Source organism: Tamandua tetradactyla, chromosome 14, assembly GCF_023851605.1.
Source record: "Tamandua tetradactyla isolate mTamTet1 chromosome 14, mTamTet1.pri, whole genome shotgun sequence".
NCBI classification, from domain to species: domain Eukaryota; kingdom Metazoa; phylum Chordata; class Mammalia; order Pilosa; family Myrmecophagidae; genus Tamandua; species Tamandua tetradactyla.
The window spans coordinates 54,107,170-54,135,076 of NC_135340.1; the positions used below are offsets into that span (position 1 = coordinate 54,107,170).

Here is a 27,907-nt window from a genome sequence, read left to right on the forward strand (position 1 = left end):
GGTTAAAAAATTATATATATATAGGGTAGATGGAAATACTAGTGGTCAATGAGAGGGAGGAGTAAGGGGTATGGTATGTATGAATTTTTTTTCTTTCTTTTTATTTTGTTTTCTAGAGTGATGCAAATGTTCTAAAAAATTATCATGGTGATGAATATACTACTATGTGATGATATTGTGAGCCACTGATTCTACACCATATAAGGAATGTTTGTATGTTAAGAATGTTTGTGTTTGCATGTTTTGTTTTGTCATTAAAAAAAAAAAGAATCCATCTTTTTCCTAACTTTGCTTCTGCCAGCCAAACAGGCCATTTCCTATCCCAACCTGTATAAAGAAGATGGCCTGGCTTAATGAAATGGTGCCTAGGAGTCCCTTTCTGCAGCCAGTGCCAGCCCAGACTGGATGTTCCAGACTGTGAGGGAAGTGAATAGTGATACCAGCTCAGTGCAATGCTCACCTGACAGGAAATCCAGGGATGGGCTCTGGCCCACAGTGGGTCCAGGTCAACCCAATTTGAATTCTCTAGGTGGACAAGGCTAGTTTTAAGTCCGTTGGTGGCATTCCTAAAATTCAATATTTGTTTAGTCCCCATGGACTCTGAAATATTTTTCATTCAAATAGCAGAGGGCAGGAGCAGGTAGCCTGAGACCTTCAAGAACCCAAACCCACTGGCCTAAGAATGCTGGGCAAGTGTGTCTATCCTGATTAACTTGTTATTACTATATTTGGCTACCAAGCCTACCCTGGGCAGGGTCTATTCCTCAGTTTTCAAAGTCAAAACTGGAAGGCCTGGAGTTTGGCACTTTGTGCTACAAACTGGATTCCCCACTTGGCCCAGCCTTCCGGGAGTGACTGCTGCCTGAAAAATTTCTCATCACATAAATACAACTCTCCTAAAGCAGGCCTATGAAAAAGCTGCTGTTGTCAATATTGTTTATCATTAAATAATCCTACCTTATTAGCATCCCAAGAAGACGGTTTCAGGGTAAAAATGTGTACTGATATACACATTTTTTTAATTAAAAAAAAATTTTAAACATGAACACTCTTACCATCTGATCATTCCATTCTCAGTATATAATAACTCACAATAACATCACATAGTTGCATATTCATCACCATGATCATATATTAGAACATTTGCATCAATTCAAAAAAAGAAATAAAAAGAAAAAAACTAATACATACCATACCCCTTACCCCTCCCTCTCACTAACTGCTAGTATTTCCATCTATGAATATATTTTAGCCTTTGTTTCCCATATTTTTTTTCTATACCCCTTATCACTCCCTTTCATTGATCACTAGCATTTCAATCTACTAAATTTATTTTAACATTTGTTCCCCCATTATTTATTTATTTTTAATCCATATGTTTTACTCATCTGTCCATACCGTAGATAAAAGGGGCATCAGACACAAGGTTTTCATCACACAGTCATATTGCGAAAGCATATTATTATACAATCATCTTCAAGAAACATGGCTACTGGTGACTGCATGGTTGTGAAAATGTGACGGCGTGATTGTGATCAATGAAAAGGAGGGGTAAGAGGGATGGTACGTATGAATTTTTTTCTGTTGTCTTTTTATTTCTTTTTCTGAATTGATGCAAATGTTCTAAGAAATGATCATGATGATGAATATACAACTATGTGATAAAAAAAGAATGTTAAAAAAAAAAGAAAGGGACTTGCAAAAAAAAAAGAAAGAAAAAGAAACATAGCTACTGGAACACAGCTCTACATTTTCAGGCACTTCCCTTCAGCCTCTCCAATATACCTTAACTAAAAAGGTGATATCTATATAATGTATAACAATAACCTCCTGGATAACCTCTCAACTCTGTTTGAAATCTCTCAGTCATTGACACTTTATTTTGTCTCATTTCACTCTTCCCCCTTTTCATCAAGGTTTCTTAATCCCTTGATGCTGAGTCCCAGCTCATTCTAGGATTTCTGTTGCATGTTGCCAGCAAGGTTTATACCCCTGGGAGTCATGTTCCATGTAGCGAGGGGGAGGGCAACGAGTTTGCTTGTCATGTTGGCTGAGAGAGAGAGGCTACATCTGAGCAACAAAAGAAGTTCTCTTGTGGGTGACTCTTTGGCCTAATTTTAAGTAGGCTTAGCTTATCCTTTGCGGGGATAAGTTTCATATGAACAAACCCCAAGATTGAAAGCTCAACCTATTGTTTTGGTTGTCCCCACTGCTTGTGAGAATATCAGGAATTCTCCACATGGAGAAGTTGAATTTTCCCCCTTTCTCGCCACTCCCCCGAGGGGAGTTTGCAAATACTTTTTTATTCCCTGTTCAAATCACTCTGGGATTTATTGGGACATCATTCTGGACAAACTTACAAGATCTCATGCCCTGTTCAAGGTTCTATGTACTTAACGGTGTTCAATTAAACTGTCCACATAAATTACATTAGGAAACGCATTAGTCAAATTATAAATTTTGTACCAAATAAACATTTTTTGCTTTAGTCTCACACATAAGTTAAAAGTTTTAAAATATGAATTACCACCTATTTTCAACACCTTGCAATATTGAAATTCCTTTGTTCTTCCTCATGCAAAAACGTTTTTTAATTTGTACATTTAGTCACTATCATTGTACACTCTAGGCATTCCTAGATTTACCACCTCAGTCTTTATCATTTACCTTTTCTTCTGATCTTCTGATTTCATTTGTGCCCCAGCCCTCCTCCCTCTATCGTTCTCACATTCAGCTTCATTCAGTGTACTAACATTATTGTATTATAGTTAGGTAGTATTGTGCTATCCATTACTGAATTTTTACAATCAGTCCTGTTGCACAATCTGTATCCCTTCAGCTCCAGTTACCCGATATCTACCCTATTTCTATCTCCTGATGTTCTCTGATCTTAGCTGAAATTCTCCAAGTTCATTCATTAATATTAGTTCATATCAGTGAGACCATACAGTATTTGTCCTTTGTTTCTGGCTAATCTCACTCAGCCTAACGTCCTCAAGATCCATCCATACTGATACATACTTCATAACTTTATTCTGTCTTACAGCTGCATTATATTCCATCATATGTATATACTACAGCTTGTTTAGCCACTCGTCTGTTGATGGACATTTTGGCTGTTTCCATCTCTTGGCAATTGTAAATAATGCTGCTGTAAACATGGGTGTGCAAATGTCCATTTGTGTCCTTGCCCTCATGTCCTCTGAGTAGATACCTAGCAATGTATTGCTGGATCATATGGCAATTCTTTTAGCTTCCTGAGGAACCACCAAACTGTCTTCCACAGTGGTTGTATCAATTTACATTCCCGCCAACAGTGGGTAAGTTGTGCCAATATTTTTAATTAATTATGATAAGTTTAGGAAGGAAAGGGACTTTCAGACGGGCTAAGAAATAGAGGGACCAAATGTGTAATGATGTAGAATACAGATAAAGATAGAACCGTCTAATCCAGGAATATGGGTTGGTTCTGTGTCAGCAGGTGCAGGGATCACTTAGGCAGGATGGAAGCAGTCACGAGAGGCTGCCAAAGGCCACCAACACACTTGTAGCTTTCCTTTGTTATCCATAGGTTTCCTTCTTTAAAGTCTCTTCTTTATCTATAGGTTTCCTGTAAATCCTCTGGTCTCTCTGGCACTTGGAAACTCTCATTTGCATTTCCTGAGACTTCACAGAAAGGAGTGGTTGGGCAGTTCAGGGGCTTTCCACCCAGTGGCCATGAATTTTCAGAGGACCAGGTTGTCTCCAAGGATCCAGCCCCAGAAAGCCAAAGATCTCAGATGAAGGTAAGTTCCACAAGGGCTTTAAACTCCAATTTACACGTTTGGTCTTTCTCCTGACATCTTTCTAAAATGTTACTGCCTCCTGCCTCTTCTTCATCTTAGGACACTACTCCACTTTAATCTGTCATCTATGTCTCAGGATCATCATCCAGAACATAAACTACTGAACATTCCAACACGTTCAAGTGCTATTGTGGACAGAGCCAGGCTTTTCCTAGGCTTTCCTAGGTGTTTTAAATTCTACTCTTTTTAGTGTTTTAATCTCTTTCTTCCATAGACACTCTCTATTGGGCTGTGCCTGATGCCAGCACTTACTGATCTCCTCCCCTCCCAAATTCCCTCTGCCATTTCTTTACTAATATGGTCTGGAAGAATAGATAAACTGATTATAATTATACCTCAAATGAGAGCACACAGTGTCCTTAGAAAGGCATGGGAGTTTCCCTTTACAAATAAAGTGAAGGAGTTTGAGGGGACAGGGAGATTTGCTTATTTCTAGGGGTCAGATCAGTGCCTGGCACTCAGTAGGCCCACAAAAAATATCTACTGAGTAAAAGGAAGAAACATTATTTTGTTCTCAATCAAAACATGTTAGGGAAGGTTCAAATATGTGCAATTATTTCTGGCCCATTAAAGCGCAAAAGGAAATAGGCCAATAAATAATTGCACATATTTAAGCCTTCAATATGAACACAGGAAATAAAAAGAAAACACAGTAGATAAAAAAGGACTGAGAGAAACACGTGCTAGTGAAAATGGAGAAAGAGGTGTACCTATTCACTGTTTGATAAGGAAGTTGAATAGTGTACCCCTCCAGAGGGCGACATGGTGGTTCCACCTATGGATGGGTTGCCAGAGGATCCTACAACCCCCTTGCTAGGTATACACCTGGAGGAACTGAATGTGGGGACAGGAATGGACATTTGCACACTGGTGTTTATGGCGGCAATGTTCATGATTTGCAATGGATGGAGGTGGCTGAAGGGTACGATGACTGAGGGAAGGAAGAGGGAACTATGGTGTATACACATAACGGACTACTGAATGACTCCAAGGAATGAAGTTATGAGGCATGTAACTAGGTGAATGAACCTTAAGGACAATGTGTTGAATGAAATGGCAGAAACAAAAAGACAAATATTATCATGCCTCACTCATATGGACACAAACTTGGAGAAATGAAGTCGAGAGCATGGGTTAATAGGTTTGGGCCTATTAAAAAGGTTTCTACATTGTAAACTCTTACAGCAGTCACATATATATATTTATGAGTTGTAATAGATATTTCTAAATTCTGAGAAACTGAGCTATTTGTATATAACCTGGTTGTTCCCTGAAACTTCAGGTATTTATGTGACATCTGAGACTCAGAATTAGAGCACCAAAGCTATGAAAGTCAGTATTAACCATTCAGCAACTGTTTAAAAAGCTGAAAAAGTGATCAGACTTTGTCTAGAGACATGCATTAAGCTGATTTGGATAGGACTAAGGTAAATCAGAATACAGGGTAAAGGATGATATGGCCCATATTTTCAAACTTCAATCTCTGTGTGAAACCAAAGGGAGAAATATTTATGTGGTGCATGATTTATATATTTGGTAGCACATTATCTAATTTAACTTGTATGGTCAGTTTATTTGAACTCCATAATTACGAGGAATCTTGAATAGGGCATGCGATCTTGTTTGTACAGGTTAGTGTGAAGCCCCGATACATCCAGAGTAATTTGGGCAGTGTGCTGGTTTGAATCTATTGTGTACCCCAGAAAAGCCAAGTTCTTTACTCCTCATTCAATATCACTGGGTAGGAGCTTTTTAATTGTTTCCATGGAGATGTGACCCAGACAATTGTGGGTGGTAACTTTTGATTAGATGGTTTCCCATGAAGCTGTGTCTTCATCCATTCAACATGGGTTTGCTTACTGGGGCCCTTTAAGAGGGAAATATTTTGAAAAAAGCTTTAGAGCACCAGAGCCATCAGAACTGATAGCCAACAGAATGTCCAGAACCCCAGGGAAGCAGCTGAAGAGAAAGCCATCAGATCTTACCATATGCCTTTCCAGGTGAGAGAGAAACCCTGAACGTCATCAGTCTTTCTGAATCAAGGTTTCTTTCCCTGGATTGGACATTTTTATAGCCTTGCTTTAATTTAGACATTTTCACAGCCTTAGAACTGTAAACTTGCAACTTAATAAATTCCCCTTTTTAAAAGCAATTCTGTTTCTGGTATATTGCATTCCAGCAGCTTACAAACTAGAATAAGCAGTGAATAAAAAATTATTTGCAAAGTCCCCTTGGGGGACTGGGGAGAAAGGAGGAAATATTAAACTTCCTCATCTGGGGAATTCCTGATATTCTTTGCAAGCAGTGGGGACAACCAAGTCAATAGGCCGAGCCCTCGATCTTGGGGTTTGCCTCTGTGGGACTTATTCCTGCAAAGGATAGGCTAGTCCAACTTAAAATTGGGTCTGAGTCACCCCCAGAGAACTTCTTTTGTTGCTCAGATATAGCCTATTTCTCTAAGCCACCTCAGCAGTTGTACTCACTGGCCTACTTCCTTTATGGGACATGACTCCCAGGGGTGTAAATCTCCCTGGTAACATGGGACAGGACTCCCCATGATCTGGGACCTGGCATCATGGGATTGGGAAAGCCTTCTTGATCAAAAGGGGTAAGAGTGAAATGAGACAAAATAAAGTGTCAGTGGCTGAGAGATTTCAGAGTCATGAGGTTATCCTGGAGGTTATTCTTATGCATTATATAGGTATCCCTTTTTAGTTTATAGAGTACTGAAGTGGCTAGAGGGAAGTACCTGAAACTGTTGAACTATGTTCCAGTAGCCTTGATTCTTGAATAAGACTGTATAATTATATAGCTTTTACAGTGTAACTGTGAAAACTTTTTATCCAGGGTATGGACAGATGAGTTAAAAAAAAACAATAAATATATATATACATATATAAATAATAGGAGATGAAAGGTAAAAATTGGGTAAACTGAAATACTGTGTATCAATGAGAGGGAGGGGTATGAAGTATGGGATGTATAGTTCTTTTTTTTCTTTCTTTTTATTTATGTTTCTGTAGTGATGCAAATGTTCTAAAAATGATCAGAGTGATGAATACACAACTATGTGATGATATTATGAGCCAATGATTGCATACTATGGATAGACTGTATGTGTGTGAAGATTTCTCAATAAAAATATTAAAAATAAATAAACATTAAAAAAAAAAAAAGTAGATGGACCCTAACCTGATCCTAGGAGACCTTGCCACTATTTCACAATTTCCCCTTGTACCTGCTACCACAACCTCTTAAAAAACCAAGTCTGGAAAAGGGAAGAAATCTCTACAGCAGACTGCCAAGAGAACAAGAGTAGGAACTAAATGTTATCTCCCGACAGCCCACATCACAGAGGGGAAGAATGAGTAAGGAATTAGCAGGCACCAAGCCCTTCCCAGAAAGCTTGGAAGCCCCACAACTGGTTCCACCACTTGCAGCAACCTAACCCCAGAGCAGGGAAGGGGGCTGGGAGCTGGGTTTCCTGCCATCTCCATTGGGCTTTGCTCCAGGCACATGGGGGAGTATCTGATGACCCACTGGACTCTAGTTTCACCTCCTGATAGGTGTGAACTCCTGACTCACTCAAAAAAAGCAAGGCACTAAGGGGTCCAATAAATATAAAACAGCCATCATTAACTTGAAAGAAAGATGCCCTACAAAGAAGAGATCATTATTCTTAAATAGGCTGCTGTCCTTTCTTATAAGAAAAACTGGAGCCAGGTAAGTAAGTGTTATAGTAATTAGGCCCAGTTTTCAAAAGCCCGACTGACAGACTAGCTCAGATAAGGTACACACTATGTGATGACAGGTACTGAATGAACAAACCATCTTGGGTGAATCAGCTAGAAATCCATTACCAGACTTGATTCCAGTAATGGGAACAGTCGGTGATCATGGTTGGCTAGTAATTTCTCCACAAGTCTGGCATTTATATTTAGATGAGATGATATCTCATCTCTTCACCCACAGGAACAATCAGAGGTTACATGACTGGCTGATGTCACAGGCAGGAAGTAACCACAGAGCTTGGACACTTAATGAAAAGTCCCTTCTACCTGAAAGATTGGTCACTTTCATTCCTTAAAGCCTGTGGCTCATGCCTACCTCAGGTACTGAGACAGCACTGCAGGGAAATACCCAAACGCCCAGTCACCATAGGAACTGAGGACTACTTGGAAGGCTCGGCGTAAGCAGGGCCAGCCACCCCCCAGACAGGCCCCTCAACTCCCAAAATGTGAAGACCCAGACCTCAGGCCAACATCTCTCTCACGGGCCTGCTAACCAAGGACCCTAGTCCAGATTCAAAATGGCACAGCCTGGAACAATGGGAACTAGCACAGGCTTGCTTCTCTTCTCTCTTGACCCCTCTGCTCCTTGGGCCTCAGTGTTTCCCATCCCTTGAGCTCTCATCTCTGGGCCCTGGTCCCCTTTAACCTTCCCCACACTCCCTCCAGGGCCTCAACCTCTACTCAGACCACTTTCCTAAAACCAGCTCCCAACCTGAAGCCCAGTCTATATCACCACTCCTCCTCAGAAGACAGCCTTTCTCTTAGGCACTGCCTCCTCCCTCCCACACTTACCCAAGCACCACTCTCAGGCCCAGATCCCAAAATCCTTTCTAGGTTGGAGATTCACATCCCCCAGATCTGCCAGAAACCCAGGGTCTGGATGCCCCTCACCTATCCCCACTGCCTGCTGTCACCCTCAGCTCCTAGAGACCTGGGTCCCCAGCCCCTCAGTTGCTCTCTGTTATAGTCTGTGCCCTTTCCCAGTGGGCAGAATTTCTCTCTGGGGCGTGGTACTTCCTACATCACATTCATATCTATTTTTCCTTCACATATCAGTTTCTTGTATTTATAAAACAAAATTATGTCAGTAAAAAGAAGTAAATTGATTTAAAGAAAAATAATAGCTAAATAACAATACTCAGGTACAGAAAAAACAGTAAAAGAGGCTATGCAAATGGCTAACATTTTGAACACTACCTGACTTGAAACAGAAATGGTACTGTTAGGTTTTTAAATTTATTTGTTTAACTTTTAATTTTGAGATACTTTCAAACCCACAGGACACTTAGAAAAACAATACAAGCCCCATACAGAATTCTAACATATCCCCACCACCCAGATACCCAGATCCAACAGTTTTAACATTTTACCACATTTGCCACATCATTCTATCCACCTGTCCATCTCTGGTGTCTCTGTCTATTTATCAATTCATTTTCTGAACACTTAAGTGTAGACTGTATGTGTCATGCTCCATGAACACTTAATACTGCCTTATACATTTACTAAGAACAAGGGTATTCACTTGTGTAACTTACCTTAGGTAGAGGTACAAAGCTCAAGAAATTTAACATTGATATAAAGCTTATATTCAGTCTATATTCCAATTTTTTATATGTCCCAAAATGTCCCTTAGAGCTTTTTTCCTCCCTTGCTAGATCTCATCCAGGATCCTGTATTGCATTTAATTATCATTTTCTCTTTAGTAGCTTTTATTTTCTTAATTGTTGGAACATATATACAACATACATTTTCCCATCTCAACCACTCTCAAGCATATCATTCAGTGAGAGTAAACACATTCACCACTTCCATTACTAAAACTTACCCATCTCCCCAAATAGAAACCCTGTACGTGTTATGCATTAACTCCCCATCCCAGTCCTTCGCAACCTGTACTCTAATTTCTGTCTCTATGAACTTGCATATTCTCTGATATTTTTTTGTACTTACCATGGGACTTAAATCTATCCTAAATCTATAACATTCTCCTTTGCTTTGATATTAACTTAACTCCAATAGTATAAACAAACTATGTTCTATACCTCACAGTTCCCTGATCTTTATGTAGTTCTTGTCACAAATTGCAAGTACATTACAGTTCAAAACTAATTATTTATCATTACATTATATGCATTTGCCTTTTTGATCCCTTAGGGAGTAAAAAGTGGAGCTACAAACAAGAAATCCGGTAATACTGGCATTTATATTGACCTACATCGCTACCCTTACCAGAGGTCCTTACTTCTTCACGTGACTTTGATCTATTTCTATTGTACTTTCCTTTCAACCTGCAGAACTCTCCTTGGCATCTCCTGTATGGCCATAGTAGTGATGAATTTCCTCAGCTTTGCTTATCTGGGAACGTCTTAATCTCTCCCTCATTCTTTTAAAAATGTCTCTTATTGTTAAATATAACATATATACAAAGAAAAAGAAAAAGCAATGATTTTCAAAGTAGTTACAGAACAGTCTCCCTCATTCTTGAAAGGCAGTTTTGCCAGATAAAGGATTCTTGGTGGCAGATTTTTGCTTTCAGCACTTTAAATATGTCTCCCCACTGCTTCTTGCTTCCATGATTTCCAATGAGAAATCGGTGCTTAATCTTATGAAGCCTCCCTTGTATGTAACACGTTGCTTTTCTCTTGCTCCTTTCAAATTCTTTATTTTTGGCATTCAAAATTTTGATTATAAAATGACACGGTGTGGGTCTATCTGGGTTTATCCTTTTTGAAGTTCACTGAGCATCTTAGATGTGTGTATTCATGTATTTCCTTAAATTTGTACAAGATTATTGCTTTGGGTATGTGCTTGTGGCCCTAAGACCCCATTTACACAGATACAAATATCCTCTCTTCCCGTTTCCTTGTGGTCCAGCACACTGCCCTATATGTCCTACAGCCAGCAATCCCTTGCCACAAATTGACTGCTCTCCCACAGCATTCTGTAGGGAGAGCTCCGTGAGCCACCTTCAATATGCAGGAAAGGTTCTGGGATGGTGAGTCCATCAGGTCACTACCAGATTGGGTCAAATATTTAAGGTTCCCATATGTGCACGAGGGTTACTCTGCTCCCTCTGGAACCGGGACCAGGGACCTGCACTGATAGCGTGAATCAGCTCCCCGTGTGGAGTAGCGGAAGTGCCAGACAGGACAAAACAAAATCCTACCTTTTGTTTTAGGTTTCTGATCTTAGCTTTTGTTTTTGTTTTAATTTTTTTTATTGCATAGTATAACATATATACAAAGCAAAGAAAAAAGTAATAGTTTTCAAAGCACTCTCCAACAAGTGTTGAAGAGTGATTATAGGACAGATCCCAGAGTTTGTCATGGGCTACCATACGATCCTTTCATATTTTTCCTTCTAGCTGCTCTATAGGAGGCTAGAGGGCTTAAATACTTTTTTATCATCACAGTCAACCTTCTTTTCCTTCTTTCTTTGTGAACAATAACATATATACAAAAAAAGCTATAAATTTCAAAGCACAGCACCACAATTCATTGTAGAACATATTTCAGACTTTGACGTGGGTTACAATTTCACAATTTTAGGTTTTTACTTCTAGCTGCCCTAAAATACTGGAGACTAAAAAGATATCAATTTAATGATTCAGTATTCATATTCATTTGTTAAGTCCTATCTTCTATGTATAATTCTACCATTTTTAAGTAGCCTTTTCCTTAACTCAGTGCTCTTCCTGTTACTGCAGTCCTTTAACTGTTTTCTTGAGCTTTGAGACAGATGTTTCTGCCAGTTCTTGCTGGGTGTTCAAGGCTTCTGTTGGGGGACAGAGCTCAGAAACTTCTTATCCTGCCATCTGTATGGGGTTTCTCTGTGGTAGTTTTAACACAAATTTTAACGTAACTTATTGAAGCTATCCAGCTCAGCTTGAAACCTACCAGGTTTACTGAAATTGTGCAGCTTTACTCACAAAGAGTCAGATCTCTGTCTGCATTACATACCAAGTTAGGAGGCTCTCTGGTGCCCACAGACCCATCTCTTACTGCCCTACTTTCTCCTGCAGTACAAGTCATGGAGAAGCTCTGAAAGAGGAGTAGAAAATGAGTTTGGGCAGTGGCTCTGTATTTACCAGCCATCTTATGCTAGCGCAAATCAATTAAAGTCTTTGAGCCTTAGTTTTCTCATCTATAAATTGTAACTAATGGTCCTTGCCTACCTCACAGGCTTGTTTTGAAGATCACATCAAATGAGATAATTTATGTGAAAGCACTCTGGTGTCATATAAATGTGAGGTATTATCCTGAATGCTAATGACTAGCTTACTGCTTACAGACACAAATGACTCATTCTTTTTGACCTAACAGGCAGCCAAGGAACTTCAATAATCCAGAATCTCAGTTTAACTAGATAACCTAATAGGAGTGAGTTACACATCAGAGAAATACCCAGAGATCTGGTCCCCCATCCAGCCTCAGAGCTGGTGAGGCCCTGCTGAAACCAAGCTTCACGCCAACCTCAAGGCCTCAGCACCTGGTCTGGAGATAAGAGGCTTCGGAAAAGTTTCCCCTTGGAGACAGTGGACTGAGTCAGGCATGCTTCAAATCCAGGAATGGCCCCCAGCTTTCTAACCATCGTAAGGCCTAGAAGCCCAAACACACCACATTTTCCAGATTCATCTCCTGCCACATCCTCAATATATCTGAAGCTATGTCCTTATTCCTTGTCACGCCAGGCACTTTTACTTCCCCACCTCTTCAGGCTCAGGCAGCTCCTTCAAGCCCTTCTCTGTCTACTTCACTTGCCCCAAACCTGTTCTTTTTTTAATTTGTAAGAAACAATGTTGGTGTGTCACATTATAAGGCATAACAGAAATATATTGTGTTTTAAATAAATTAAAATGAGCTAGCACATAGTTAAATTAGGTTTTTCTCCAAAGTAACTTGTATGTTCTTATAACTTCACTGAAAATGACAATATTAAGATTTTCTGGTAGTTTTCCTGGTAAATAGACTGAAAATTTGAGTCTTGAAAGAGTTGCATAAAATGCATTTTGAAGCACCTGGTGTCATCAAATAATACCCAGTTAATAAAGAGTGAGTTGTGTAGGCCTTCAAAGGGCTTCAGGGAAAGACAAATCAGTTATAGACAGAAGACAAGACACACGTAGGCTGCACAGAAATGCAAAGAATATTAAACTGGTACTCCAGTCTCGGCCTAACGATCACTTACTGGGTCATCTCAGGCAAGTTTCATAACCTCTCTGGACCTCCATGCAAGTATATGACAACTAAGATCACTTCTAATTCTGCTGTAATGTATTATTTTCTCTCAAGATCCTGCACAAAAAACCCTCCTCAGGGAAGCCTTTCCTGATCCTCCCAAACATACAAATCATGTCTTCCTCTTTACTCCTATAGCATTTTCTTTATATGCTTACGTTGAATTCTACCTCAGAATTCCTACTCGGTGTGAGCTGTCAAAAAGAAGAAGTGGTGTCTTATTTACTCTAAAGCTTCACCGTGCCTGTGCAGTGCCTTGTCCAGGATGATATACTCCTTTAATTTGTTGATTTGAAATAAACAGTCAACTCTGATGGTCCTCAAATTTTAACCTATATGATTCCCTACCTCCTTTCTAGCCTGACCACTGCTTCACAGGGAGAATCACTGGCATATTGTTAGGTTTAATAGCACTGATCTGTCAGGACTGAAGGGACTGAGGGGTATCCTGAATGTAGTTGTGGGAGATGTGTTTTTTCCTTGAAAGCATACTGTGGAAGGACTGTGGAATAGCGATGGTAATAGCAAGGCCTGACTTGTATAGAACACTCACATTGATCCCAGGCCCTGGGCTAAGTAATTTACAGAGATCCAAGTCTTACACAATGTTATCATGTAGGGACTATCATTATTCCCATTTTACAGATAAGGAAATCAAGGCACAGAGGGGTTGCATAATTTGTCCAAGGTCACAAACTAGGTGAGTCATGGAGTCAGTATCTGGCAGTCTGACTCCAAAGCCCACTTTCTTACCTGTAGCTGCTAAGTACAAAGGCAATATAAAGGCATACTTGCATTCTCAACATTGCTCAATGTTCTCTACTATGATTTCCTTCTATTCTACTTGGCAGATGTAACACACAATCTTGGCCTCACTTTTTAAGATTAGTTAGAAAAACTGTTATATTCTGCACCACATTACACTCTCTAGGAAATCAGCACCTGAAAAGAAAATATCAATTTCTAGGAGAATTAACCAACTTTAGTCTCTGCATTACAAAATGATGGGCCACAGGAGTATGAGATGGGGAGAGGCTAGAACAGTTGGGTTCTCTTCATATTTGTATCCCTATCACCAGGCTCAGAGAATGGCACACACTAGGCACTTAATAAAATTTTGTGGAATAATAAAATTTTATGGAATCAAACTTGCCTAATTGTTCTGGCTAGAATTCCAGTACAATGTTGAATAACAGTAACAGTGGGCATCCTTGCATTGTTCCTCATCTTAAAGGGTAATCTTTCAGTCTTTCATCAGTAAGCAGGATGTTAGCTATGGGTTTTTCATATATATATTTTTTGGAGGGGTGGAGTAAAGTGCATGGCCCAGGAATTGAACCTGGTCTCCTACGTGGAAAGTGAGCATTCTACCACTGAACTACCTGTACACCCCATATATGTCTTTTTTTTTTTAATTAAAAAAAGAATTAACAAAACAATTAGAAATCATTCCATTCTACATGTACAATCAGTAATTCTTAATAACATCACATAGTTGCATATTCATCATTTCTTAGTACATTTGCATCGATTTAGAAAAAGAAATAAAAAGACAACAGAATAAGAATTAAAACAATAATAGAAAGAAAAGAAAAAAAAAAACAAAAACAAAAAACCTATACCTCACATGCAGCTTCATTCAGTGTTTTAACATAATTGCATTACAATTGGGTAGTATTGTGCTGTCCATTTCTGAGTTTTTATATCCAGTCCCATTGTACAGTCTATATCCCTTCAGCTCCAATTACCCCTTCTCTTTTTTTTTTTTTTTAATTAGCGGAAAAAAAGAAATTAACCCAACATTTAGAAATCATACCATTCTACATATGCAATCAGTAATTCTTAACATCATCACATAGATGCATGATCATCATTTCTTAGTACATTTGCATCGGTTTAGAAGAACTAGCAACATAACCGAAAAAGATATAGAATGTAAATATAGAGACAAAAATAAAAGTAATAATAGTAAAATCAAAACAAAACAAAACAAAACAAAACAAAAACCTACAGCTCAGATGCAGCTTCATTCAGTGTTTTAACAAGATTACTTTACAATTAGGTATTATTGTGCTGTCCATTTTTGAGTTTTTGTATCTAGTCCTGTTACACCGTCTGTATCCCTTCAACTCCAATTGCCCATTATCTTACCCTGTTTCTACCTCCTGATGGACTCTGTTACCAATGACATATTCCAAATTTATTCTCGAATGTCTGTCACATCAGTGGGACCATACAGTATTTGTCCTTTAGTTTTTGGCTAGACTCACTCAGCATAATGTTCTCTAGGTCCATCCATGTTATTACATGCTTCATAAGTTTATCCTGTCTTAAAGCTGCATAGTATTCCATCGTATGTATATACCACAGTTTGTTTAGCCACTCTTCTGTTGATGGAGATTTCGGCTGTTTCCATCTCTTTGCAATTGTAAATAACGCTGCTATAAACATTGGTGTGCAAATGTCCGTTTGTGTCTTTGCCCTTAAGTCCTTTGAGTAGATTCCCAGCAATGGTATTGCTGAGTCGTATGGCAGTTCTATATTCAGCTTTTTGAGGAACCGCCAAACTGCCTTCCACAGTGGTTGCACCATTTGACATTCCCACCAACAGTGGATAAGTGTGCCTCTTTCTCCGCATCCTCTCCAGCACTTGTCATTTTCTGTTTTGTTGATAATGGCCATTCTGGTGGGTGTGAGATGATATCTCATTGTGGTTTTGATTTGCATTTCTCTAATGGCCAGGGACATTGAGCATCTCTTCATGTGCCTTTTGGCCATTTGTATTTCCTCTTCTGAGAGGTGTCTGTTCAAGTCTTTTTCCCATTTTGTAATTGGGTTGGCTGTCTTTTTGTTGTTGAGATGAACAATCTCTTTATAAATTCTGGATACTAGACCTTTATCTGATATATCATTTCCAAATATTGTCTCCCATTGTGTAGGCTGTCTTTCTACTTTCTTGATGAAGTTCTTTGATGCACAAAAGTGTTTAATTTTTAGGAGCTCCCATTTATTTATTTCCTTCTTCAGTGTTCTTGCTTTAGGTTTAAGGTCCATAAAACCGCCTCCAGTTGTAAGTTTCATAAGATATCTCCCAACATTTTCCTCTAACTGTTTTATGGTCTTAGACCTAATGTTTAGATCTTTGATCCATTTTGAGTTAACTTTTGTATAGGGTGTGAGAGATGGGTCTTCTTTCATTCTTTTGCATACGGATATCCAGTTCTCTAGGCACCATTTATTGAAGAGACTGATCTGTCCCAGGTGAGTTGGCTTGACTGCCTTATCAAAGATCAAATGTCCATAGGTGAGAGGGTCTATATCTGAGCACTCTATTCGATTCCATTGGTCGATATATCTATCTTTATGCCAATACCATGCTGTTTTGACCACTGTGGCTTCATAATATGCCTTAAAGTCAGGCATCGCGAGACCTCCAGCTTCGTTTTTTTTCCTCAAGATGTTTTTAGCAATTCGGGGCACCCTGCCCTTCCAGATAAATTTGCTTATTGGTTTTTCTATTTCTGAAAAATAAGTTGTTGGGATTTTGATTGGTATTGCATTGAATCTGTAAATCAATTTAGGTAGGATTGACATCTTAACTATATTTAGTCTTCCAATCCATGAACACGGTATGCCCTTCCATCTATTTAGGTCTTCTGTGATTTCTTTTAACAGTTTTTTGTAGTTTTCTTTATATAGGTTTTTTGTCTCTTTAGTTAAATTTATTCCTAGGTATTTTATTCTTTTAGTTGCAATTGTAAATGGGATTCGTTTCTTGATTTCCCCCTCAGCTTGTTCATTACTAGTGTATAGAAATGCTACAGATTTTTGAATGTTGATCTTGTAACCTGCTACTTTGCTGTACTCATTTATTAGCTCTAGTAGTTTTGTTGTGGATTTTTCCGGGTTTTCGACGTATAGTATCATATCGTCTGCAAACAGTGATAGTTTTACTTCTTCCTTTCCAATTTTGATGCCTTCTATTTCTTTTTCTTGTCTAATTGCTCTGGCTAGAACCTCCAACACAATGTTGAATAATAGTGGTGATAGTGGACATCCTTGTCTTGTTCCTGATCTTAGGGGGAAAGTTTTCAATTTTTCCCCATTGAGGATGATATTAGCTGTGGGTTTTTCATATATTCCCTCTATCATTTTAAGGAAGTTCCCTTGTATTCCTATCCTTTGAAGTGTTTTCAACAGGAAAGGATGTTGAATCTTGTCAAATGCCTTCTCTGCATCAAGTGAGATGATCATGTGATTTTTCTGCTTTGATTTGTTGATATGGTGTATTACATTAATTGATTTTCTTATGTTGAACCATCCTTGCATACCTGGGATGAATCCTACTTGGTCATGATGTATAATTCTTTTAATGTGTTGCTGGATTCGATTTGCTAGAATTTTGTTGAGGATTTTTGCATCTATATTCGTTAGAGAGATTGGTCTGTAGCTTTCTTTTTTTGTAATATCTTTGCCTGGTTTTGGTATGAGAGTTATGTTGGCTTCATAAAATGAATTAGGTAGCTTTCCCTCCACTTCAATTTTTTTGAAGAGTTTGAGCAGGGTTGGTACTAATTCTTTCTGGAATGTTTGGTAGAATTCACATGTGACACCGTCTGGTCCTGGACTTTTCGGGAAGCTTTTTAATGACTGATTCAATTTCTTTACTTGTGATTGGTTTGTTGAGGTCATCTATTTCTTCTTGAGTCAAAGTTGGTTGTTCATGCCTGTCTAGGAAGTTGTCCATTTCATCTACTGCTGAGTTCTACTTCTTGAGACAATGAAGGTGATTTGTGTATTTCTAAGAATTTGCCCATTTCATCTAGGTTATCTAATTTATTGGCGTACAATTGTTCATAGTATCCTCTTATAATCCCTCTTATTTTAGCAGGGATTTTTTCATTTCTGATTTTTGCTATTTGTATGCTTTCTTTTTTTTTTTTCTTTGTCAGTCTAGCTAAACATTTGTCAATTGTTGATCTTTTCAAAGAACCAACTTTGGGGGTTTTGTAGATTCTCCCTATGGTTTCTTTGTTCTTGTTGTTACTTTCTGTTTCATTTATCTCCATTCTAATCTTTGTTATTTTCTTCCTTCTGTTTGCTTTGGGTTTTGTTTGCTATTCTTTTTCTAGTTTTGAGGTTAGGTCTCTGATTGGAAGGCTTTCCTTTTTTTAATGTAAATATTTAGAGCTATAAAGTTCTCTCTCAGCACTGCCTTCACTGTATCTCATTAGTTTGGTATGTTGTATTTCCATTTCATTCACTTCAAAATATTTCCTAATTCTGCTTCCTTTTTAACCCTTGTAATAGTATGTTGCTTAATTTCTACATATTTCTGAATTTTCCCTTTCTCCTTCTGTTATTCATTTCTAGTTTCATTCCATTGTTGTCAGAGAATATACATTGTATTGTTTAATTTATTAAGACTTGTTTGGTAACCCAACTTATAAACTATACAATAAAATCATCCATGGGCACTCAAGAACGTTTATTATGTTTTTGTTGGGTACAGTTTTCTCTATATAGATATATATATCTATATATATATGTTATGTCTAGTTAGTTTAGTATATATTCAATTCCTGAACTTCCTTATTAATCTTCTATCCATTATTGAAAGTGGAGTGTTAAAGACTCCTACTATTAATGTTGAACAGTCAATTTCTCCCTTCAAATATCTGTCAGTATTTGCTTCCAAAATTTTGGGACTCTGCTGTTATGTGCATATATATTTATGATTGTTAAATCTTCCGTTGAATTGTTCCCTTTATCACAATGTAACAACCATCTTTGTCCCTTGTGATTGTTTTTTACTTAAAGTCTATTATATCCAATATTGGTATAGCCACCCCAACTCTCTGGTTACTATTTGAAGGTATTTATTTTTTCATCCTTTCACTGTTAACTGACTTGTATCACTGACTTTAAGGTGAGCCTCTGGCAGACAGCATGTAGTTAGGACATGTTTTTTATTCATTCTGCCAATCTCTCTCTTTTGACTGGAGAGTTTAATCCATTTACATTTAAAGTTATTATTGATAATATAGGTCTTTCTTCTGCCACTTTGATAGCCTTTGTAAGTTTTATATCTTTTTTTGTCCCTCATTTCCATGAAAGCCTACTTTTATATTTATTTTCTTTCTTGTGTGGTACCATATCAAGTGCCTTCTTATCTATCTGGATATATATTTTATCTGTTTTCCTTGTGGTGACCATACGTTAACATTTAACATCTTAAATGTAAAACAATTACATTTGGTTTGATACCAATTTGACTTCAATAGCATGAACATATATTTTCCTGTAACACTCTGTCCTCTGACTTTTTTTTTTGTACTTATTACCCCTTGTATCTTTGTACAATGTATGGCCAAAAGCCTATATTTATCATTACTTTCTATGCATTTTTATTTTAGCAGCTGTAGGAAGTAAGAAGTGGAGTTACATGCCAACCAATACAATAATATTGACATTTATAATTACCCAAATGGTTACCTTTACTGTAGGTCTGTATTTCTTTATGTTCCTTTGAACCAGTGTTTAGTGTTCAAAGGACACTGTTTAGTGTCCTATCATTTCAGTCTGAAGAACTCCCTTTAGTATTGCTTGTAGGTCAGGCCTAGTGATGTACTTCCTCAGCTTTAGTTTATTTGAGAATATCTTAATGTCTCCATCATCTGTGAATGAGAGTCGCTATAAAATTCTTGGCTGCAGTTGTTTTTCTACAGTACTTTAAGTATTTCAACCCATGGCCTTCTTGTCTCCATGGTTTCTAATGAGAAATATGTAACATGTTGCTTTTCAGAATTATCTTTTGCATTTGATAGAATAATCTATATATAAAAGGGTGTATTTTTCTTCATGCTTAACCTGTTTGGTGTTCTCTGAGATTCCTGGCTGTGCATTTTCACTTCTTTTGCTAAGTTTTGGAAGTTCTCTGCCATTATTTCTTTGACTCTTTCTTCTGCCCCTTTCCTTACCCTCTTTCTTCTCCTGTTCAGACCCCCATAATGACTATATTGGTATAGTATCAATATACCAATTGACGGTATCCCATGGCTGTCTTTGGCTATTTTCACTTTTATATTTATTTTTACTTTCTGCTCCTTAGCCTGACTCATTTTCAAATGTCTTATTTTCAAATTCATTAATTCTTACTTCTGCCAGATCCATTCTGCCCTTGAAACACTCCTAAGACTTTTTCATTTTAGTTACTGTGGTCTTCAGCTCCATTAGTTCCGTTTGGCTCCTTTTTAAAATCTCTATCTCTTTATTTAGACTCTCATATTATTCATTCATGTTTTACCCCAATATCTGTAGTTTTTTCTCTGTGCTTTCCTTCACCTCCTTAAGCATTTTTAAGATCATTTTTTTTAATGCTTTTGTTCTGGTTTGAAATTGTTATGTATCCCAGAAAAACCATGTTCTTTCAATCCTGATTCAATATTGTAGGGTGGAACCTTTTTTTTTTTAATTTTTAATTTTTTTTTAAACATAATAACATACAAACATGAACATCCTTGCCATATGATCATTCCTTTCTTGGTAAATAATCAATAATTGACACTATCATCACATAGTTGTACATTCATCACCATGATCATTGTATATCATTATACGATCATCTTCAAGAAACATGGCTACTGGAACTCAGCTCTACAGTTTCAGACACTTTCCTCCAGCCTCTCCAATATATTTTAACTAAAAAGGTGATATCTATATAATGTGTAAGAATAACCTCCAGGATAACCTCTCAACTCTGAAATCTCTCAGCCATTGACACTTTATTTCTCTCATTTCTCTCTTCCTCCTTTTGGTCTAGAAGGTTTTCTCATTTCCTTGTGCTGAGTCCCAGCTCATTCTAGGATTCCTGTCCCATGTTGCCAGGAAGGTTCACACCCCTGGGAGTCATGTCCCATGTAGAGAGGGGGAGGGCAGTGAGTTTACTTGTGTTGACTGAGAGAGAGGCCACATGTGAGCAACAAAAGAGGTTCTCTGGAGGTGCCTCTTTGGCCTAATTTTAAGTAGGCTTAGCCTATCCTTTGCGGGGATAAGTTTCATAGGAACAAACCCCAAGATTGAGAGCTCATCCTATTGCTTTGGTTGTCCCCACTGCTTGTGAGAATATCAGGAATTCTCCACATGGGGAAGTTGAATCTTCCCCCTTTCTCACCATTCCCCTAAGGGGACTTTGCAAATACTTTTTTATTCACTGTTCAAATCACGCTGGGATTTATCGGGGCATCACTCTGGACAAACCTACAAAATCTCATGCCCTACTCAAGGTTCCATGTACTTATGGTGTTCAACTAAACTGACCATATTAGTTAAATTTGGCAATGCACTACCCAAAATATAAATTTTGCACCAAATAAATATCTCTCCCTTTGATCTCACAGAGAAGTTGAAGTTTTAAAATATGGACGATATCATCCTTTATCCTGTTTTCTGATATACCATAGTCTGATCCAGATCAGCTTCCTTCTTATCTCTAGTTGAAGTCTGATCCTTTTCTCAACTTTTTAAATAGTCCCTGTACAAAGTAATGCTGACTTTCATAGCTTCAGAGCTCTAACTGTGAGTCTCAGGTGTTAAATAAAAATCCAAAATTTCTGGGAATGACCAGGTTATATACAAACAGTTCAGTATCTCCGAATTTAGAAATAACAGTGACAACTCCTGAATATATGTGACTGCTTGTGGTAGTTAGATTCAGTTGTCAACTTGACCAGGTGAAGGTACCTAGTTCTGTTGCTGTGGACATGAGCCAATGATACGTGAATCTCATCTGTTGCTCATTATATCTGCAGTCAGTGAAGAGGCGTGCCTGCTGTAATGAATGATGTTTGATTTAATTGACTGGTGCGTAAATGAGAGAGTTCAAAACGTAGCACAGCCCAAGCAGTTCAGCATACCTCATCTCAGCACTCGCAGCTCAGCCCAGGTCTTTGGAGATGCAGAAAGAAATCACCCCGGGGAAAGTTGCTAGAACCCAGAGGCCTGGAGAGAAGGCCAGCAGAGATCGTCCTGTGCCTTCCCATGTAAGAAAGAACCTCAGTTGAAAGTTAGCTGCCTTTCCTCTGAAGAACTAACAAAATTAATTCCCTTTTATTGAAAGGCAATCTGTCTCTGGTTTGTTGCATTCTGGCAGCTAGCAAACTAGAACACTGCTGTAAGAGTTACAATCTAGGAACCCTTACAATAGGCCCCAATCTGATAACCCATGCTCTTGACTACAGTTCACCCAGTTTTTTATATTATAGGTAGTCAGTGTGAGTGAGGTATGATAATATTTGTCTTTTTATTTCTGACATTACATTCAACATACGGACAGTCCTTAAAGTTCATTCACCTAGTTGTATGCCTCATAACTTCATTCCTTCTTATAGTCACTCAGTAGCAGCTGTGTGTATACACTATACTTCTTCTACTTTTCATTCCTCAGTCATTGTTCCCTTAAATCACCTCCATCCATTGTGAATTGAGAACACTACTGCCATAAACACCAGTGTGCAAATGTCCGTTTGTGTTCCCAACCTCAGTTCCTCCTTCACTTTTGAAGGACAGCTTTGCTGAATAAATAATTCTTCGCTGGAAGTCTTTCTCTTTCAGAACCTTAGATATATCATACCACTGCCTTCTTGCCTCCATGGTGCCTGTTAAGTAGTCTGAACTTAGCCTTATGTGGCTTCCCTTGTATGTGGTGAATTGCTTTCCTCTTGCTGCTTTCAGGACTTTCTGCTTCTCTTCAGCATTTGAGAGTTTGACTAGTACGCATACAGAGTGGGTCTATTTGGATTTATTCTATTTGGAGTTTGTTGGGCTAATTTGATTTGCACACATATGTCTTTTATAAGGGTTGAAATGTCCCCCCCCCATTATCTCCTCAAATAATCTTGCTAGTCCTTCACTCTTCTCCTTTTCGGACCCCAATAATTCTTATATTTGTGCGCTTCATGTTGTCCATCACTTCTTGAGATTTAATTCAAATTTTTTCATCTTTTTTGCCAATTCTTCTTTTGCATGTTTGAATTCAGTTGTCCTGTCATCTAGTCCACTTATTCTTTCTTCTGCCTCTTCAAATCTGCTGTTGTCTGTCTCTAGTATATTTTCAATTTGGTCTACAGTATCTTTCATATCTGTGAGATCTGCTGTTTTTCTGTTTATACTTTCAAATTATTCTTTATGCTCTTCTAGTGTCTTCTTGATATCCTTTATGTCATTAGCCAACCCATGAATTTACTGAGATTTGTATGAACATCTTTGATTAGTTGTTCCAAATTCTGTGTCTCCTCTGGTGTTTTAATTTGGTCATTTGGTTGAGCCTTATCTGCCATTACATCTTCATGTGCTTTGTGATTTTCTGTTGGCTTCATAGCATTTGGCTATGTTTATAAGGTTAGTTTGAAAGCTGATTTTCATCGCTCATCTAATGTTTTGCTTGGGTTAGTGTTGAAGGTTTCCTTTTGCTCTTGCTTTGCCAATAATTCCCACCCACCCAAGGCCCAGATCTCATGCAGGAAATGCAACTCTACTGGAAGATCTCTTGAAAGCTAGACAGACAGGCAGTTTGTCAGACTGTACTTTCCACATCTTCCCAGTAGATGGTACTCTTGGGGCCACCTCTTCTTCTAACATCCACCTCTTCTTGACTGCAGCAGCTGTTTGAGCAGAATGGAGATCAAGTGCAATTACAGCCGAGGTATACACTGAAAGCCATCTACCCCAGGGATGGGAGGTAGGCACTGTGTACCCTGGCAGAGAATCTGCTTGTGGCCTGATGTGTGTGGTGGTCGCCAGGCTCCCGCTTGCAGTAATCTTAGGCTGTGGGACTGAATATTTCAATTACCCCTGCCCTTAGCCAACCCAGAAAAGCCTAGTAGTGTGGCACAGCTCAGCTCCCTTCCTTGGCTGTAACTCTCTGCCCATGCATGCCTGATGGCTGTGAACCTCCGTGGAGAAAGAAGAGCAATATCAGGACTCAACAAGTCTCTTTCACCAGCCAACTGTCAAATGGGCTCCACTCAGCATCTCCCCCTCCTCCCAAATGGAGGACACCCAGTCTCCACCAAAAAACCAGGCACCCACAGCAGCCTGTCTCAGGGGTCAGGGGCAGGTACTATGCACTGGATGGAAGGGCTGTGTGCAGGCAAACCATGTCTTCTGGCTTCCAGGTTCCCCATGGGAGCTCCCAGCTGCAGAGCTGAGAAGGAAGATCTCCCAAGCTAGCTGTGGAGGCAAGCAGGAGTGCAGGGGTACCCCATGCCTTCAGAACCCACTCCTTCTTGCACGCCTCCAAACTGCCCAGGTGGAGTCATGACCAAGCACATCCACCCCATTCTCTCTGTCTCAATTTTTACACTTTTTCATCCAGGACCTCCCTATATAATGTAGAAGACCCTGTCAAGTCACTTGCACTCTGGAACTGCTATCCCAGTCATTTTTCTGCCACTTCTCTAGATATTCTACAGAGCAGGGCTGAACACAGCCTATCCTTGCATCTAGTATTATTTTTGTAACTGTTCTTTATGTTTGAAATTATTCCAAAGTAAATAGTTAAAAAAAAAAACATAGTACAACAGCAGAAGACATGGATAACTTTCCACAGCTTGGCAGTCCTTAATCCCACTAACCTGATTAATCTGAGCATGCTGTGCACTTAGTTTATCATTGTCATCTTGCCTTACACTTTTGCTATCACCCATTAAATTCCTTGTGCTCATTTTCTGTGTTAAGTCTCTGTTTTCTGCATATTTTTCTTTCTATGGTGTAAGAAATCCTTCATTTCATTAGTTACTGAGAAAACAGTATTTGAGAGGTGAATAGTTTTTACGTCTTGCTCGTCTAAAAAGTATGCTTTATGTGAATTGCTGAGTATATGTGTTGGGAATGTTTGTGTTTCTTGTAATTTTTTTTAATTAATAAAAAATTTTTTTAAAGTACACTTTATTCTACTCTTAGACCTGATTTATTTAGGGCTGATGTTAAATGCTAAAATGGAATGAAAATAAATTCTGTTCAGAATTTCAAAAGCATTCCTCCATTACCTTCTCGCTTCTAGTGGTGCTATTTAAAAATTCCAATACCTGATCTTTCATGAAATCTATTCTCATTCTCTCTATATACATAGGAACATCTCTTTCTTCTCTGTATCATGAATTCCCAAATAACGTGCCTTTCTATTAACTGTTTTCATCCATTGTTTTACTTACTCTACAGGCCATTTCAACCTATAAACTCTCTCTTTCAGTTCTGGGGAAGTTCCTTGATTTTTATTAAACACCCCCTCCCTTTTTTTTCCCCACTGTTTTATCCTTCTGGAATTCCTGCTATTCAGAATCTGAATGTCCTGGGCAGGTTCTCTAATTCTTCACCTCTTTGTCTTACTGCTCTACTTTCTTGGAAAGTTACTCAATTTTATCTTCTAACCCTTCTTTTTTATTTTCTTAAAAACCCAGATTTTTATTTCTGCATATATGTCTTTGTTGTTGATGTTTTTTAACATGGGCAGGCACCGGGAATTGAACCTGGATCTCCAGCATGGCAGGCGAGAACTCTGCCTGCTGAACCACCTTGGCCCGCCCATATATATGTTTTAATTTCTAATAGTTTCTTTGGTTGATATTCTCTGAATTTTCCTTTGAATTCTACCAAGGAATCATTAACTGTCATGAATGAACCTGGAACAAAGTTTGTATGTAAATACTGATTCCAAATTTAAAAGAGATCTCTAATCAGTTCTAGCTTATCATTACTCCTGGCTCTTCTTGTACTTGTATCATCAAAATAAATTATTTCAGAGTGACATCATCAACATGGCAACATAAGATATGCCCTGGAAAAAACCTCCCCAGAGATTCAGCAAATAAAAGGACAAATCCCACTTCCTTAGCACTCTGGAGGATGGTAGAAAATGGAGGATTTCCTGAATGCTGAATAGAAAAATATAGGGTATGAAATTTCTGTCCCAGACCCAGCAATCTAGTTCCCTACCCTTCACATGGTCCTGTGTAGCTTTAAGGTTTGCTTGGAGACAGTGACCCAAGTCACTCCCACTAGGGACACAGACCACAAAGCAACTCACAATAACAAATTAGAACCCCATGCATATCTAGGCACAGGGACCCAAGTCCATAGAGACCCAGGGCAGAAAAGAAGCCACTGAAGAGTGCTGTATACAAAAGGATGCCCAGGGCAGTCCCGGTAATTTCAGGAAATGGCTCAAGTTAATGCCCTCCACTCAAACTGCTGCCAATGAGCATTCATGTCACTGACCAGGCTGAGGGACTGACCCAGAAAGTCACATAAATTGGCCTTGGGAACTTCTCTCATTCTCAAGACACAGGACTTTGAGCTGTTTCTCCTGAGACCTGCGGTGGTGAGAATTTAATGTTAAGATTTATCCTCCATCATAATTTTCTCTATGATGATTTGTCAAAGACAGACAGGTGAATCTCATGGCTCTCCAGAAATGAAAGATTCCATCAAAGCCATTTCAAGCACATGGTTTCAATGAGAGCTGGCCTTCCTTTGCCTGAGGAGCACTTTCCAACTACATTTATAGCCTCCTCATTTTATTTGTAAGTCAGAATTTCGCAACTCTTCTTGACTGCTAATAAAGTGGCAAGAGCTTCAAAAACCAGAAAACACAATTCTCACTCATGGCAGATGGGTTCAGTGCAGGTGGTTGTTTTCTAGATGGTATTTTCTCTTATTTATTCAAGCCCAGTCTTTAATTTTATGAACTAATTTTCAAAATATGCTGCTCCTGTTGAATGTAATTTTGTAAAACTTGACCAATTATGATTCCAGTACTGTTTCAATCAAAGCTACAATGTGATGTTTTAGTCTATTAAATAAAAACATTAGTTTAAATTATTTATTTATATATTTTTTTAGGTGCATGGTCCAGAAATTGAACCTGGATCTCTGACATGGAGCTGAGCATTCTACCACTGGAAAAAAAAAAAACATTAGTTTAAATTCTTGAAATAAAAAAAAGGAAGATACTTCCGGGTCAAGATGGTGGCTTAACAATGTGCGCATTTTAGTTCGTCCTCCAGAAAAACTACTAAATAACCAGAAACAGTACAGAACAGCTCCTGAGGCCACATCAGTGACCGGACACACAGCATACCCCAGTCTGGACCAGCTGGACCGACTGCGAGCCCCCCTAGAACCATGAGTTTCCCAAGCTGCGGCTGCCAGCATTCCTCCCCCACAGGCTGCCTCCCAGAGGGGAAAGGAAAGGAACTTTACCAGCAGCAGGGACTGAGCACAACCAAACGCCAACTGTGGAATTAATTTAAAAAAATAGGCCCTCAGCTTAGGTGAACCTGGTCAAAGTAGAGGTTGCTCATTTTTGCCCTGGCGCCAAGGGGGCAGGGCTGACGGAAAAAGGGGGAAAAAAAAAGAGAAGGAAACAGAGGTTTTTGTGGCTGTGTTTCTATAAAGGCTTGACTGCCTTTGGATATAGCAGCAGGACTTCTCAGGCTGCAACTGCCCCAGGCATAGGCAGAAACAAGCTCATCTGGGGGCTTATCTGGAGGCTGTACCTTCCCCAGGGGTGGGGTGAAGGCCACCTCAGGTGGAATCCCTCCCTCAAGGAATTCAGACATCAGGGCTTGGTAATTTGATGCCATTAAAACCAGCCTACAACCTCTCCTAGGTCTCTACCACGCCTCCAGCAGGGAGAGTCTGCCAAAGTTAAAGGTACTGCATCATCTTATGCTGGTGGGACCTGCAGGCAGACAAGCACCACATACTGGGCAGGATAAGAAAAACAGAGTCCAGAGACTTCACAGGAAAGTCTTTCAACCTGCTGGGTCTCACCCTCAGGGAAAACTGACGCAGGTGACTCTTTCCTCCTGATAGGAAGCCAGTTTGGTCTGGGAAAATCCGGCTGGGATCTACAATACCTAAGTAGACCCTCCTAAGGGTGGGAGGGAAAGCACCATACAAGCAGAACAAGAAACAAGAAAACAAGAACTGAAAAATACTCCTCTGTTAAACAAAACTTAAGCTAGAGGTC

At 38.9% G+C, this 27,907-nt stretch overlaps 1 protein-coding gene and 1 long non-coding RNA gene across 3 annotated transcripts in view; one reads left to right on the forward strand and one right to left on the reverse strand.

The window, feature by feature from the left end:
* Positions 1–27,907, reverse strand: part of DNAJC17 (DnaJ heat shock protein family (Hsp40) member C17) — a 66,510-nt gene that overhangs the window by 19,863 nt on the left and 18,740 nt on the right. The window lies entirely within an intron of this gene.
* LOC143655939 (uncharacterized) lies at positions 1,408–27,552 on the forward strand. The gene is made up of 3 exons (XR_013162346.1): positions 1,408–1,563; positions 3,606–3,785; positions 26,776–27,552. It is a non-coding gene; the product is annotated as an uncharacterized LOC143655939 (long non-coding RNA).